Below are 13,983 nucleotides of genomic sequence, written 5' to 3' on the forward strand. Positions count from 1 at the left end.
CACACAACACACACATCACCGCCTCTGTAAAATCTTATCACACCGGAGGTTGTGTGTTCACGGGCTCACTGGACGGCACTGTCTCACCACCTGCGTTCGGTGCTCTTGAGCCGCTGTGTGTGGCCTGGATTGGAACGGCTGTTGGCCAAGGGCAGACAGAAGAAGAAACGGGGGCCAGGCCGGTCTATATCAATAGTAGTTTATTCCAATCCTCTTCACTCCTGTCTTTCTCTGCCTCCTTCTCTCCTGGGCCCCAGTCTTGGAAGCTCTCTCCTTCTGGCTCTGACTCTGGATCTCTGGAGCCCGAGCTCTCTCGCTTCTGACTCCCTTTCCGAGCTTATGTCTTAGTTTATATAGCAGTCACATAAGGCGGTGACATAAAGGTGGGTTGAATACTGACAAATCAACAAAGAGAGGTAAGACCACTCCTCCAGGAGATTAACTCAAGGATAAAATCTCATCTACAGAGATTACTTCAGATTACTAGGAGATCCACCCAAGGGTGGGATCCCAACAAGGGTGTGTTCTTCCCTCAGTTAGTAATCTACTTAAATAGTTGTAATAAATCTACTTCTAATATTTCTAGCAATGTCATTCTGTATGAGCACAGTAAGAGATATAAACTTAGTTTGGTTCTTCCTGAGAACATCTCACTATACATTTCGCAGTCCTCAGGCCAGGTTAATCTTCCTAGCTCCAGCAAGGTCCTAGTTTCGTCGTTACTTACTTTTGGATCATGACAGCATTTGTCCATGATCATGCCCTCAACTTATAGTTGAGTATCGTGGCTCTTTGGCCTGGCCCATTTCGATGCCAGGGTAGCTCACTGCTTGCCCTGGGTCCATTCAGTCCCTCGTCGGGACCCTGCTTTTGGGGTGCTAGGAACTAAGGGCAACTGAGTCAAGAAATCAGATGCCCAGGAGTAAATATTATTCGGAGTCAATCAACTCCCAAGTTACAAAGCATAATATTAACTGTCTTCCTGTGTCCACACAGAAAGGACATTGCTTACAATACAAGTTCAGTGTTCTTAGATGGGTGTGACCTGACAAACCTAAGCTACCTGAGGAAGGACAAAAGAGTGTTATCCTACAGGCCTCTGCCTGGTGCTGGGAATCACCAGGACTCCAACCAGTATACGCCCTGGGGCATCATGCAGTGCCAGGGATCAAACATGTGCTTGCCGGACATGTACTTCAGCCCTTCGAGCTATCTTCATGCCCAGCCCCCTCAGTACATTCCTGAGAAGAGACAGTCTCAGTGAAACTGTCTACAGAGTTCCTAGCTGGACAGTACACCTGAGGTTAAACTGGAAAGGGAGAGGAACTTATCATTTAATGGACTACCAGCTTTGAGTGGGACAGTGAACTCAGGTGTGTTGCATGAGGCATGCCTTTTTTGGCTTATTTGGTTTGGTGTACTAGCAGTGCTCAGGAGTCATTCTTGGCATTGCTTGAGGACCATGTGGTGTTAGGAGTCCCAGTGGAATCCCTACATGCAAAGGATGGACTCCAGCTCTTTGACCTGGCTCCCAGCTCTGGTCCCCTATCTACTTTAATTTTTGTATTTTGGGGGCCACACCCAGCTGGGCGCAGGTAACATGATGTAGTGCCAGGTTTTGAGCTGGGGTCAGTGGGATGCCATCCCCAGCCCACGGGCCCTTTAGCCTGGCCCCTCACTTCTCCATTCTTCTGTGCAGCCAGTGGGTGAGACTGAAAGAAGCACCTTCAGGAGTCACTGTATCCACTCATGCATTGTTTCTGAAGTCAAGTTCTGGTATTACTGAGAATTTTTTTTCTTTCTGGGTCACACCTGGCAATGCACAGGGGTTACTCCTGGCTTTGCACTCAGGAATTACTCCTGGCAGTGCTCAGGGGGCCATATGGGATGCTGGGATTCGAACCCGGGTCGGCCGCATGCAAGGCAGACAATCTACCCGCAGTACTGTATAGCTTCAGCCCCTACTGAGGAATTTTTTGATACAATTGAGTTCTTTGGTAGATCAGGAAGATCAGTTTCTCTCTTCTTCCTTGCCAGTTAAGACTGTCCAAATGAGGTATTTCTTTCTGTGCCCAAGCCCTGGACTCCTTCTATTTCTTCAATCTGGACCTCGTGTAAAAGAAGCTTTATCTGAAATACAACTTCTTCATTCAGAACAGAATTTCTTTCAGAAATTAAGAGAGCTTGTCTATTAACTGTCAGATTAAAATAATTTTTAAATCTGGATTTTGCTAAATCTGGATTTTGCTAAATAGTGAAAGCAATTATGTTTTGGCTTCTGTAATGGATTTATAGACTTGGACATCCCTGCTAGGGTAGTACGTGCCTTGAAATGTGAGATAGGAAAATATTTTCAAGGGCTCATTCATGTGACTGGATCTGTTAATATTTGTGGAGGAAACTTCTGGTGCTTTTCCTCTTTCATTCTACTGACTGGATTCATATGTGGGGTAAACGTGGATAAAAAGTGAATTTTCCACCTAAACATCTGAGCTCTCCTTTTACATAACATTATTATTTTTAATCATACAAGTAGGTGTAGTGAATGTCAAAAATTTTAGCACCACAGAAAAATACAAAGAAAATAAAAACTGGAATTGGAAAGACAGTCTAGGAGAGAAGGCACTTGCCTTGTGTGTTTTTGGTTGTGACCAAAACACATAAGGCATTTTGGCTGTGAAGCTGATTCCATCTCTGAGCAACCCCAGGGGTCAAGCCTGGGCATCGATCCAGAAGTGACCCCTGAGTACTGCAAGGTGAGGGCCCACCTCCCTCCCCCCCCCCAAACCCAAAGAAAACAAAAATCTACTGTCTTCAATTAGCAGCTTTCACATATTGATTTTTTTCTTGTTCTAGTTTTTATTGTTTCTTCATATATAGCACTGTAGCACTGTCCTCCCGTTCATCCATTTGCTCGAGTGGGCACGAGTAACGTCTCACAACAAATTGTGAGACTTGTTGTTACTGTTTTGGGCACATCGAATACATCACAGGGAGCTTGCCAGGCTTTACCGTGCGGGCGAGATACTCTTGGTAGCTTGCTGGGCTGAGGGGGGGGAGGAATCGAACCCAGGTCAGGCATGTCGGCCGCGTGCAAGGCAAACATATATAGGTACCTTTAAATAAAATTGAGCCATCTTGAAATCATGCTCTATAGCATGCGTTCTCAGTGAACTTGGCCTGAAAAGCAATTAAGAAATGTTTTACGGATTAAGAAAAAGCTGTTTATTGTTTTAAATGAGTATATGTGTGTGTATACACATACATGTAAATGCTTATATTTTTAATGGTTTAAAACGTTTAGAGAGGCTGGAACGATAGCACAGTGGGTAGGGAGTTTGTTTTGCACGCGGGCCGACCTGGGTTCAATTCCCAGCATCCCATAGTGTCCCCCCGAGCACCTCCAGGGGTAATTCCTGAGTTCAGAGCCAGGAGTAACCCCTATGCATCACTGGGTGTGACCCAAAAATCAAAAACAAAGACAAACAAAAAAGAACGTTTAGAATATGAAATCTTTGATCATATCCTTAAACAGTTTTTTTAAAAAAATATTCTGTTTTTGAGCCACATCTGGCAGTGCTGTAGGGCTGCTCTTAGCTCTGTGCTCTGGTGGATGGGGGTCACTTTTGGTGGTGCTCAGTGGACCTTGAAATGTTGGGTTCAATTGGGCCTCTTGCATGCAAAGCATGTGCTCAGCCCTTTGAGCTATTTTCCTTGCCCCTGTCCTTAATGTTTTGGGAGTGATGGCTCCCTAATAGTGCTCATGCATCCTGGACCACTCTTGGTATTACTCGGATGCTTGGATCCAGCAGTACTCCCAAGCACTGTGGTGTGAGATCAAAGTCATGACCAGGTTGTGTGTCCAGCCCATTGGGCTGTCCTCTGTGCACGTGGACAAAAAGTAAACTTACAGGACCGAACACCAGCCTTAGAGCAAAACTCAATGTGCTGGGTGGTGAGGGGTGATGTCTAGCGAGTTTTCTGCTTGCTGCTGTCCTGGGAGAGTTCATACACATCCATACACTTGAGAAGGGTCTGGCCTAAGGGTCTGGTTGGCATTATGCACACATTGACAGCCATGGTGATTGACAGCAGTAGCAACGATAGTTAGAATAAATGAAGCATATTGATGTGGGTGGGAGTCCCAGTTAACGTCTACCTGCTCTTAGTGGTACTTTCTGCTTCTTTTTAATTGAACCACTTCTCAGTCTCTTGCGGCTTTTAAATGATTTTATCTTCTGAAAATTACCTCTAACATAAGGCCCCCGGGATGGGCAAGGCCAAGGGGTGTGCAAATGTCAGAATGTACCTGTGTGGATGTTTTAATCTTATGGATGTCTTATTATTTGTGTATTCACAGGATTGTTGGGGAAGTAATTTTTGTTTGTTTGTGTTTTGGGACCACCTGTGCTGTGTTCAGGGATCACTCCTCCCAATGTTGGGGGACCATATATAGTGCCAGGTATCAAATTGGGGTCAGCTGCATGCAAAGCAAGTGCCTTAACTCTGTACTATCTCTCTAGCCCAGGGAAGTAATGTTTTTAATGAGATTATTATCAAGCAGAATGTTCAAAGTTTTGGCTTTTTAAAGAAAATATCAACACTGGGGCCCAGAGCAGTAGTACAGCAGATTCTCTTGCAGGAAACTAACCTGCGTTCAATCCTTGGTCCCCTACACTCTGCCAGGGGTGATCCTTGAGCACAGAGCCAGGACTGTGGCCTATATCACACCCCCCCAAAAAAAAACACGACTCTCTTTTCACTTCCACCTGCAGAAATAAAGCACTCATATACCTCTAAGGGCATTTAAAAGTTGAATAATTATTTATAAGTTGCCGTTTATTTCTGCTTCTGTACTGGGAGATAAGCTTGATTTTGGAAGGAGGGGGCAGGCCCGTGGGACGCAGGGCGACTTTCTTCTGAGTCACAGTAGGGTCACAGGCTCATATCCTTCTGTTGTCGCCTTTCCTGACTCTTGAGAAAGGACATTTTCACCAAGAAGACTTGTTGGTTCCCACTTTGGGAACTTTAATAAAATGACAGATGAAAGTATGATCTAGATTTAGCAAGTCTTGTTAGCATTGTTCTGAAAGAAAAATAGCCAGTGTTGCGCATCATTGAGATATTCCGGAGAAATCTGTATTTAAATTATGCATAAATGCCCCAGATAGCACTTGGGTGCTCTGAATTTTTATGCCCAATATGTGCGTTTCAATTTTTGTCTCTACTCAATTTCTAGATATATTTGGGCTGTCTGACCTCATGAGTGATTGCTATTAATGAAGAGACGTGGTGGGGGAAAGGAGGTTGCCTTCGGAGCTTTGCACCAAAGACCTGGAAAAAGTAAGTAGTTGTTCCAATTTGGTTTAAAAAATTTTTTTTTTATTTTTATACTTCTTTAACCAAGGGCTGGAGAAATAGCATAGAGGTTAAGGCATTAACCCTCCCTGCTGTCGACCCTGCTTTAATTCCTGGCACTGCATTGTCTCTGAATACTACCAGGAATGAACCCTGAGTATCACCAGATGTTGCCCCCAAATCTCCCCAAAATTAATAAAAAAGAAAGAATGAAAGAAAGAAAGAAAGAAAGAAAGAAGGAAAGAAAGAAAAGGAAATTAAGTGGGTCTGTGCTTTTTTTGTTTGCTCTTCGCTGGCTTTGTAAAAATGTGGGGGGAGGATTCCCAAGCAGTGTTCTGCGACCTCAGCACCACTCCTAGTGATATTTGGCCAAACCAGGTTGCACGGTACAGCATTCAGGCCTGATGGTGCAGTGCCGCTCAGGCCATCAGGTACTGGGGCCTATAGGGCATACTCGGCAGTGTATAGGGGTCATGTGGTGCCAGGGATCAAACCTAGGGCCTCGAGCATGCAGGACCCGCACTCCAGCTCTGTGAACTCACTCTCCAGTTGGCTTAGTGAGTTTTATATGTTCTCATGAATTTGAAAGATCACCAATGACTCAGGTGGCCTTAACAAAACATTCCTAAGGCATTAGCAAGACTTTACGCATCATACTGTATCTTTGAGGTTTCATAAGTGGGCCCTCAAGGTTGTAGTAAAACCTGGTTGTCAGATGTACAGTAGAAAAATTATACTTTAAAGAAAAATCAGTATAATATGGCATGGCAGGAAAGTAACTCTAGTTTTCTGAGTCTTGCGTGTTTTAGGTTCAGGGACAATTTGCATAGGATCTTTGTAACTAAATTTTTAGAATAAGTAAGTCTGCTTCTTACTGTCTGGAAAGGTAAACAGAATATGGAGTCACTTTTTCTTCAGTCAGTAAATTCTTTATGTAGTTGGTCTTAGAAGAATGAATACATTCCTCAGTTTGATTGTTTTGTAACATAACTTTTGAGGTACTCCATGATACTCTAATAAAAACTCCTGTATAGATGGTTTAAAAAAAAATTGTTTGGGACCATAGAGTTGCCTTATTCTTTGATCTTTTTGGAAAGGGAAATTAGGACCCAAAGTTAATAAAATGGTTATACTTTTTAAAAGATCCCAATTGGAAGTATGAATGATCTATCAGAATATAAATAAAACACATACACATTCTGGCATGTTTCAGAGGTAGTATCTTTGACAGCAGGAACTGTTTGCCCATTCAGTTACTAGACAGTTTTCTTCATAGCCTGATCACTTACAGCTCTTTTGCTGCCCAGTGTTGCACATGAGTTAGTCTGAAACAGAACAAGACAGCAGGACTGTGCTCCATAGAAGCATTAGGTAGTAAGAACAGATTTTTCATTGTATTTACTATAAATTCATGAAGGTACCAGAAGAGGAACAAAGGCATGCAGGTCCCGGGGCTGAGATTTCCAAGCCTGCTCGGATCGGGGTTGAGCATCCTCCACCCAGATCTTCCAAATTCCAGTAGGCAGGGGTCACGCCCACCAACTGCCCCCTGGTGCCGTGTAATCCCATCAACGGCCAAGACCCAGAGACTATAAAACCCAGTTCCCGGAAGCATCTTACTATCTCATTCTTACTTTGGACTACTTGACAGGCTGCCCTACCGAATGTAACCTGTCCACACGGCAGAGTCTGGCAAACTCCCCGTGGCGTACCCAATATGCCAAATACCAGTAACAATGATGGGTCTCATTCTCCTAACCCTGTAAGAGCCTTGAATATGGCACTTTTTAAAATCTCAGGGCTAGGACAAAGAAGACATTACTGGTGACTGCTCGAGGCAATCGATGAACAACAGGATGATCGTGATCGTTACTATAAATTCACTTATCATTAAATTTCTTATTATTTCATAGCATGTATAATAAGGTTCTTTAAGATATTTGAACTGGACCAAGATGCAGCATAGCAGAGAACCATGGAATGAGTTCAGAAGGAACAGTATGAGAATCATTGGAGGGGCTGAAGGATAGTACAGTGGGTAGGGTGTTTGCCTTGCTCACGGCCAACCCAGGTTTGATTCCCAGAATCCCATGTGGTCCCCTGGGCACCGCCAGGAGTAATTCCTGAGTGCATGAGCCAGGAGTAACCCCTATGCATCACCGGGTATGACCCAAAAAGAAAAAAAAAAAACCAAAACATTGGAGAACAGAAGGCATATGTCATGAAAAAAACAATAGGTAAAGAAATCATTGATAAGAACTTCCCAGAGTTGTGGATTACAGGCACTGAAATCCAAGAAGCCTGAGGGGTCCCAGTGAAAATAGACCCAATTAGGAAAACTCCGAGACACATTGTACTCAAAATGACAAAAACTAAAAGTAGAGATGAAATATTGAAAGCAGCAAGATCAAAAAGGAACTAAAAAGGAAAGCCCATAAGGTGAACCGCAGATCTATCAATGAGACTCCATATGCCAGAAGAATATGGAATATGGAAAATTCAGTAAACTGAACACCTCACCAAGAATATTCGATTCAGCTAAATTATTATTCAGATTGAAGGAACTACACAGAGCCTCATGGACAGGCAACAGCTCAGGGAATTCATAGCCTTTTTTTTTTATTAGTGAGACATCATGAGGTACAGTTGTAGACTTACAAATTTTTGTGCTTGGGTTTCAATTAGACAATGATTAAATACCCATCCGTCCACCAGTGCCCATTTCCCATCACCACGGATCCCATTTTCCCTCCCACCCCCCATCCCCCCATCCCACCCCGCCTCTGTGGCAGGGCATCCCCTTTTGTTCTCTCTCTCCTTTTGGGTGCTGTGGTTTGCAAAAGAGGCATTGAGTGGCTATCATGTTTGGTCTATACTTTCAGCATGCATCTCCCATCCTGGGAGGATCCTCCCAACACCCTTTATTTGGTGCTCCCTTCTCTGTCTGAGCTGCCTTTCCCCCTAGCATGTGCGGCTGGCCTCCAAGCCATGTAGTGAACCTCCTGGTACTTATCTCAGCTATTTTTGGGTGTTAGTCTACTATTTTGTTACTTTATATTTCCCAGATGAATGCAATCTTTCTATGTCTGTCCCTCTCTTTCTGACTCATTTCACTTAGCATGATACTTTCCATGTAATACCACTTGTATATAAATTTTATGACTTCATCGTTTCTAACAGCTACATAGTACTCCATTGTGTAGATGTACCAAAGTTTCTTTGACCAGTCATCTGTTCTTGGGAACTCAGGTTTTTTTCCAGATTCTGGCTGTTGTAAAGAGTGCTGCAATGAACAAACAAGTGCAGATGTCACTTTGACTATACTTTTTTGCCTCTCTGGGATATATTCCCAGGAGTGGTATTGCTGGGTCAAATGGAAGCTCAAATTCTAATTTTTTGAGAATCGTCCATACTGTTTTCCAAAAGGGCTGTCCAGTTTTCAAGAAGCAATAATAGAACTCCTTTAAAGGACAGGTTAAACTTCACCTCCTGTGGAATTGAATGTAGCACTCTTTAGTGGTGTATATGGTTGTCTTCTACTAGATTAAGAAGGGTTAAAAATATATAGCATTAATCATCACAAAATGACTTTCATTGATTTATTTTCTAATAATTCTATTTGCGATTCTTCGAAGTTTTCTTGGACCAACTAATATGAAAAAAGTTTGCCATATGCTTGCCAAAGGGGCCGGAAAATAAAAGAAACCTCAGTTATGACAGGGAAAAGATGATGATCACCACAATCAGGTTCAATTATAAAATAAAATTTAATGCAATATTTAGGTGCCAGAGTTGAAACCTTTGTTATGTAAATGAGAATACACAGTATACTATATTGTATTAAATTATTTGTATTTCTGGGGCTGGAGCAATAGCACAGCGGATAGGGTGTTTGCCTTGCATGTGGCCGACCCGGGTTTGGTTCCCAGCATCCCATATGGTCCCGGAGCACCGCCAGGAGTCATTCCTGAGTGCAGAGCCAGGAGTAATGCTGTGCATCGCCGTGTGTGACCCAAAAAGGAAAAAAAAAAGATTTGTATTTCCTTATTTACTTAGGTTAAAATCATATCATAATTGATTACTACAAATTGATTTGTTGATTTATCTTTATATTCTGTTTGCCATCTTTAAGTTTTGTTGGAGCAAGCAAAATGAAATAAAGTTGTTAGATGCCTGCCAAAGGGGCAGACTATAGGATGGCAGGGACCCTGGGGACACTGGTGGTCGGATTGGTGCTGTCACACTGTATGCCTGAAATCTGTTATGAATAGCTTTATAAATCACAGTGTCTTAAGTTAAAAAATTACTGAGAAAAAAGAGATATTTTAACTGAAAACATACTATTCACATAGCATGAGCACACCGCAAATATAATTTCTGAGCCACATCAACTTTCTTAAAATATAAATTTATTGAATGCAAGGATATCTGAATGTTTCCTTCAGAAACAGTTTTTGTTACAGCAAGATATTTACAGTAGTGAAATACATTCTTAATGGAATTTAAACAGATAACTAGTTTAATTCTGTAGTCTTGTATTCACACGTTTGCCCTCTACTAAAGCTAATCTGATACTGTATAGTTGTTATTCCGTCTTGGAAGGATATTTGAAAGAGGATAATGTTGGAAGACCCAAATCTGTCTAAAGAAATGGAATGGAAAGGGTGAAAGACTACATCTCTCAGTTGCAGGATCCAGATGTTAGTAGTGGTGTTTAGATTGGAAATAGAATTTTGCCTCAGAAAGTCAGCTGCTTATACTGCCTTTCAAATTATTTAGCATTTCTATAAAATTTAATGTAGTCTCTAGTGAAAGTAATTTTCCATCCATTATATCAAAATATTTTCTGTGTGATTATGTTGTAAAAGTAGTTTTTCCATTATACGGAGTCAACTCAACTGTAGGACTTTTGTTAACAGTAATCAAGTTAAAGTGCCCTGGGACAGAGAGGAAGGTGGGGCAGGGGAGAAGGTCCTGCTTTACGGAACTTGTGTCAGAGGGGACTATGGGTCTGTGTGAAGGATGTTTATATATAGTCACCTTTAATATTAGAAGAGGAAAGTTATTATGTCCTGTAAGTTCCACTTCAGCGTGGTCCTGAGGAACTTGTCTTGTGAACATGCGCTTTAATGGAGAAAGTAGAGTTGAAGGAGGAAAGTCTTTTCAGAGACTGACAAAAGGCAGGAGGGAAGGGTTCAGACAGGTTTGAAACCTGTCAGGAGAATTTAAGTATATTGGTGAGTTCTTTCTGGGAACGCAAAGGCAGTGTTTTAGATGAAAATTCAGAACCCCACCCAACCTGTCTACATTTCTTTATAATGCCCTTGTCTTCCATTCTTTTTTTCTCTCTTTATTACAGCAAGATTCAAAGTCTGTTTTAATGCACAAATTTTGTCGAGATAGACTTCTGGACACTTGAGTCTGTAACACTGAGAAAATACACATGCATTTTTGAAAACTTAAAACTAGGTAGTTTTAAAAGAAAGTTTAAAAGTAGGGGGCCAGAGAAATAGTATATTCAGCAGGGAAGACTCTTGCCTTGTACACAGCCGACCCAGGTCCAATCCCCAGCATCACATATGATTCCTCAAGCCTGCCGAGAATGATTCCTGGGTGCAGAACCAGGAGTCATACCCTAAGCACTGTGGGGTGTGACCCCAGCCCTAGTAAAAAGTAGCTTCTCTTTTATCACTGTGTGAATGTACAGATACCTATTTTAATGTTAATACTGAAAGAATAATGTATACGACCCATTGTTTGGTTACCCATCATCATTTCTTTTTTTTTTAATTTTTATTAGTGAAACACCATGAGGTACTGTTGTAGACTTACAAATTTTTGTGTTTGTGTTTCAATTATACAATGATCAAATACCCATCCCTCCATCAGTGCCCATTTCCCACCACCACGGATCCCAGTATCCCTCCAACCCCTCATCCCCCCCATCCCATCCCGCCTCTGTGGCGGGGCATTCTCTTCTGTTCTCTTTCTCCTTTTGGGTATTGTGGTTTGCAAAACAGGCACTGAGTGGCAATCATGTTTGGGCTATAGTCTACTTTCAGCATGCTTCTCCCATCCTGGGAGGATCTTCCCAACACCCTTTATTTGGTGCTCCCTTCTCTATCTGAGCTGCCTTTTCCCCTAGCATGTGTGGTTGGCCTCCAAGGCATGGAGTAAAATTCCTGGCAGTAATCTCGACTGTTCTTGTGGTTACCCATCATTTCTTAATGAATCACTTCACTTAATCACTTAACTTCCCGTTAGTCATCGATTTGCTCGAGCGGGCGCCAGTAACGTCTCCATTTGTCCCTGTCGCGTGCTAGTGTGGCCCAATGGCATCTGTTCGCTCCGGGAACATGAAGGGCCTCATACCGATCGTTCATGATCTTGACGAAGAAGTCTGACCATCTGGAAGGTGGTCGGCCACACGGTCTTTTGACATCCCATGGAATCCAGTCGGTAACAGCTCTAGTCCAGTGGTCGTCTTTAAATCTCATTACGTGACCAGCCCATCTGATTTTCGACACCTTGGCAAATGAGACAGCGTCCCTGATTCTTGATCGTCGACGGATGTCAGAACTCCGGATTCTTTCTCTAATTTGAGTGAAACGTGATATTCCAAGCATAGCTCTTTCTATTCTTCTTTGGGAGACCTGAATAGCGTTCTCATCTTGTTTGCGTAGGGCCCAGGTCTCTGAGGCATATGTCAATGCAGGAAGAACAGTGGAATCAAAGAGATGTGCCCGGAGCAGGAGGTTCTTCGTCCTCTTAGCTATTTCTTCGACGTTCTTGAAGGCGTTCCAAGCCGCTCTCTTCCTCCTGCGCAGCTCGGGTGCCAGGTCATTTGTCATGTTGACCTCTCGACCTAGGTACACATAGCTGTTGCATTCGGAGATGGTCGTTCCATTGAGAGCGAATGGGGCGTCAGGAACAAGGCTGTTTCTCATAAACATTGTCTTCGTAAGATTCAGCTGTAGTCCTACCTTTCCACACTCACGGTCAAAGTCGGCAGCATTTGTGCCGCTTGGCTGATGTTTGGTGTTATTGAAACAATGTCATCAGCAAAGCGGAGGTGGTGTAGTTGCCGACCATCTATCTTCACTCCCATTCCTTCCCATTCCAGTCGTCGCATGATGTTCTCGAGGGTGGCACTGAAGAGTTTCGGTGAAATGGTATCACCCTGCCGCACCCCTCTCTTGATATCAACGATCACTTCTTTGTAGAATGGTGAGATCCTGATAGTGAATCCGCAATACAGCTCACGGAGGATCCTGATGTATTGGGCTTGAATGCCCTGATTGGCTAGGGCTTCAATGACCGCTTTCGTCTCAACAGAATCAAAGGCCTTCTTTAAATCAATGAACGTTAAGCAGAGCGGCATCTTGAACTCCCGAGAAACCTCAGTGAGCTTGGTTATCGTGTGGATAGTGGATATGGTCGATGGTGCTGAATCCTTTGCGGAACCCTGCTTGCTCGCATGGTTGTCCTTTATCTAGTGTTCTGCCAATCCTATTTAGGATGACTCGAGTGAACAACTTGTAGATGACAGACAATAGGCAGATCGGGCGATAGTTGCCAATGTCATGGATGTCTCCCTTCTTGAACAGTAGTACGGTCCTTCTGGTTTTCCACTGGGACGGAACCTTGCATTCAGACAGGTAGCGAGTGAAGAGCCGTGCCAGTGTATTGATGAGTACTGACGGCAGGTTCTTCAGGTGTTCAGGTCTGACCTTGTCTGGGTCGGGTGCTATTTGTTTCTTTACCGACGAAATGGCGTGTCAGATTTCGGAAGGGAGAACGTTGGGAACGACATATCCATCCTGTGGAATTTGGTATGTCGGCAAGTGGACATGGCTATCGAAGAGATTTGAGTAGAAGTCATGGATAATCTTCTCCATTGCCATTCTGGAGGACGTGATGGATCCATCAGGACGTCGGAGGGCAGTCATCTTGGTCTTATAGTTGGCGAAGGACAGGCAGGCGTTACGAATACTTTTCCCGGCTTCTGCCACATCTACCAGTACTTCTGCTCTTCTCTCTTTGAGGTCTTCCTTGATCGCATCTCTGCACTGCTTTGCGAGCTCGGACGTTAGCTTGCGGTTGCCTGAGGCATGCGCCAAACCACGCTGGCGAATTAGCTCAAGAGTTTTCGAAGACAGGTGATTTTTTGTGGCTATCTCTCTCTTGGCGTTCCTCGCACATTCATGGAGTCGATCGTATTCCTCGTCAATGTTGTCAACAATGGCATCTTCCCATGTTGCCGCAATAGTACCAAAGAGTTCCCAGTTGGTGGTCATTCTGGGAGTTCTCTTTTTGAACTTTGCAGCCCTTTCTCCCCGCTCTGTGAAGTAGAATTTTGCACGAAGGAGATGGTGGTCCGATCCCGTTCGAAATTTTGGGACAACAGCGACATCAGTCAGGCAAAACCGTTGATTGAATATGATGTGGTCTATTTCGTTGTGGAATCGTCCACCGGGAGACTCCCATGTCCATCGTTTAGATTCTGCCTTCTGGAACTGTGAGTTACCATGAATGGTCTTGGTCGACATGATGAACTCAGACAGTCTCTCACCCTGTTCGTTCCATTCTAGGCCATGGGTCCCAATGTGAAGTTCTTCAGCTGAT

General features: G+C 43.5%; 1 protein-coding gene across 5 annotated transcripts in view; it reads left to right on the forward strand.

Annotated features, from left to right (window-relative positions):
• The first annotated feature begins 5,239 nt into the window (after positions 1–5,239).
• The window catches only part of APBB2 (amyloid beta precursor protein binding family B member 2), a 247,786-nt gene continuing 239,042 nt past the window's right edge, over positions 5,240–13,983 (forward strand). For all 5 annotated transcript variants that reach the window (XM_056125526.1, XM_056125520.1, XM_056125522.1 and 2 more), the window contains exon 1: positions 5,240–5,343. The gene's annotated coding sequence lies outside the window, so the exon portion shown is untranslated. The remainder of the gene's footprint in view (positions 5,344–13,983) is intronic.

The sequence above is a fragment of the Sorex fumeus genome, unplaced genomic scaffold (genome assembly GCF_029834395.1).
Source record: "Sorex fumeus unplaced genomic scaffold, SorFum_2.1 ptg000055l, whole genome shotgun sequence".
Taxonomy (NCBI): domain Eukaryota; kingdom Metazoa; phylum Chordata; class Mammalia; order Eulipotyphla; family Soricidae; genus Sorex; species Sorex fumeus.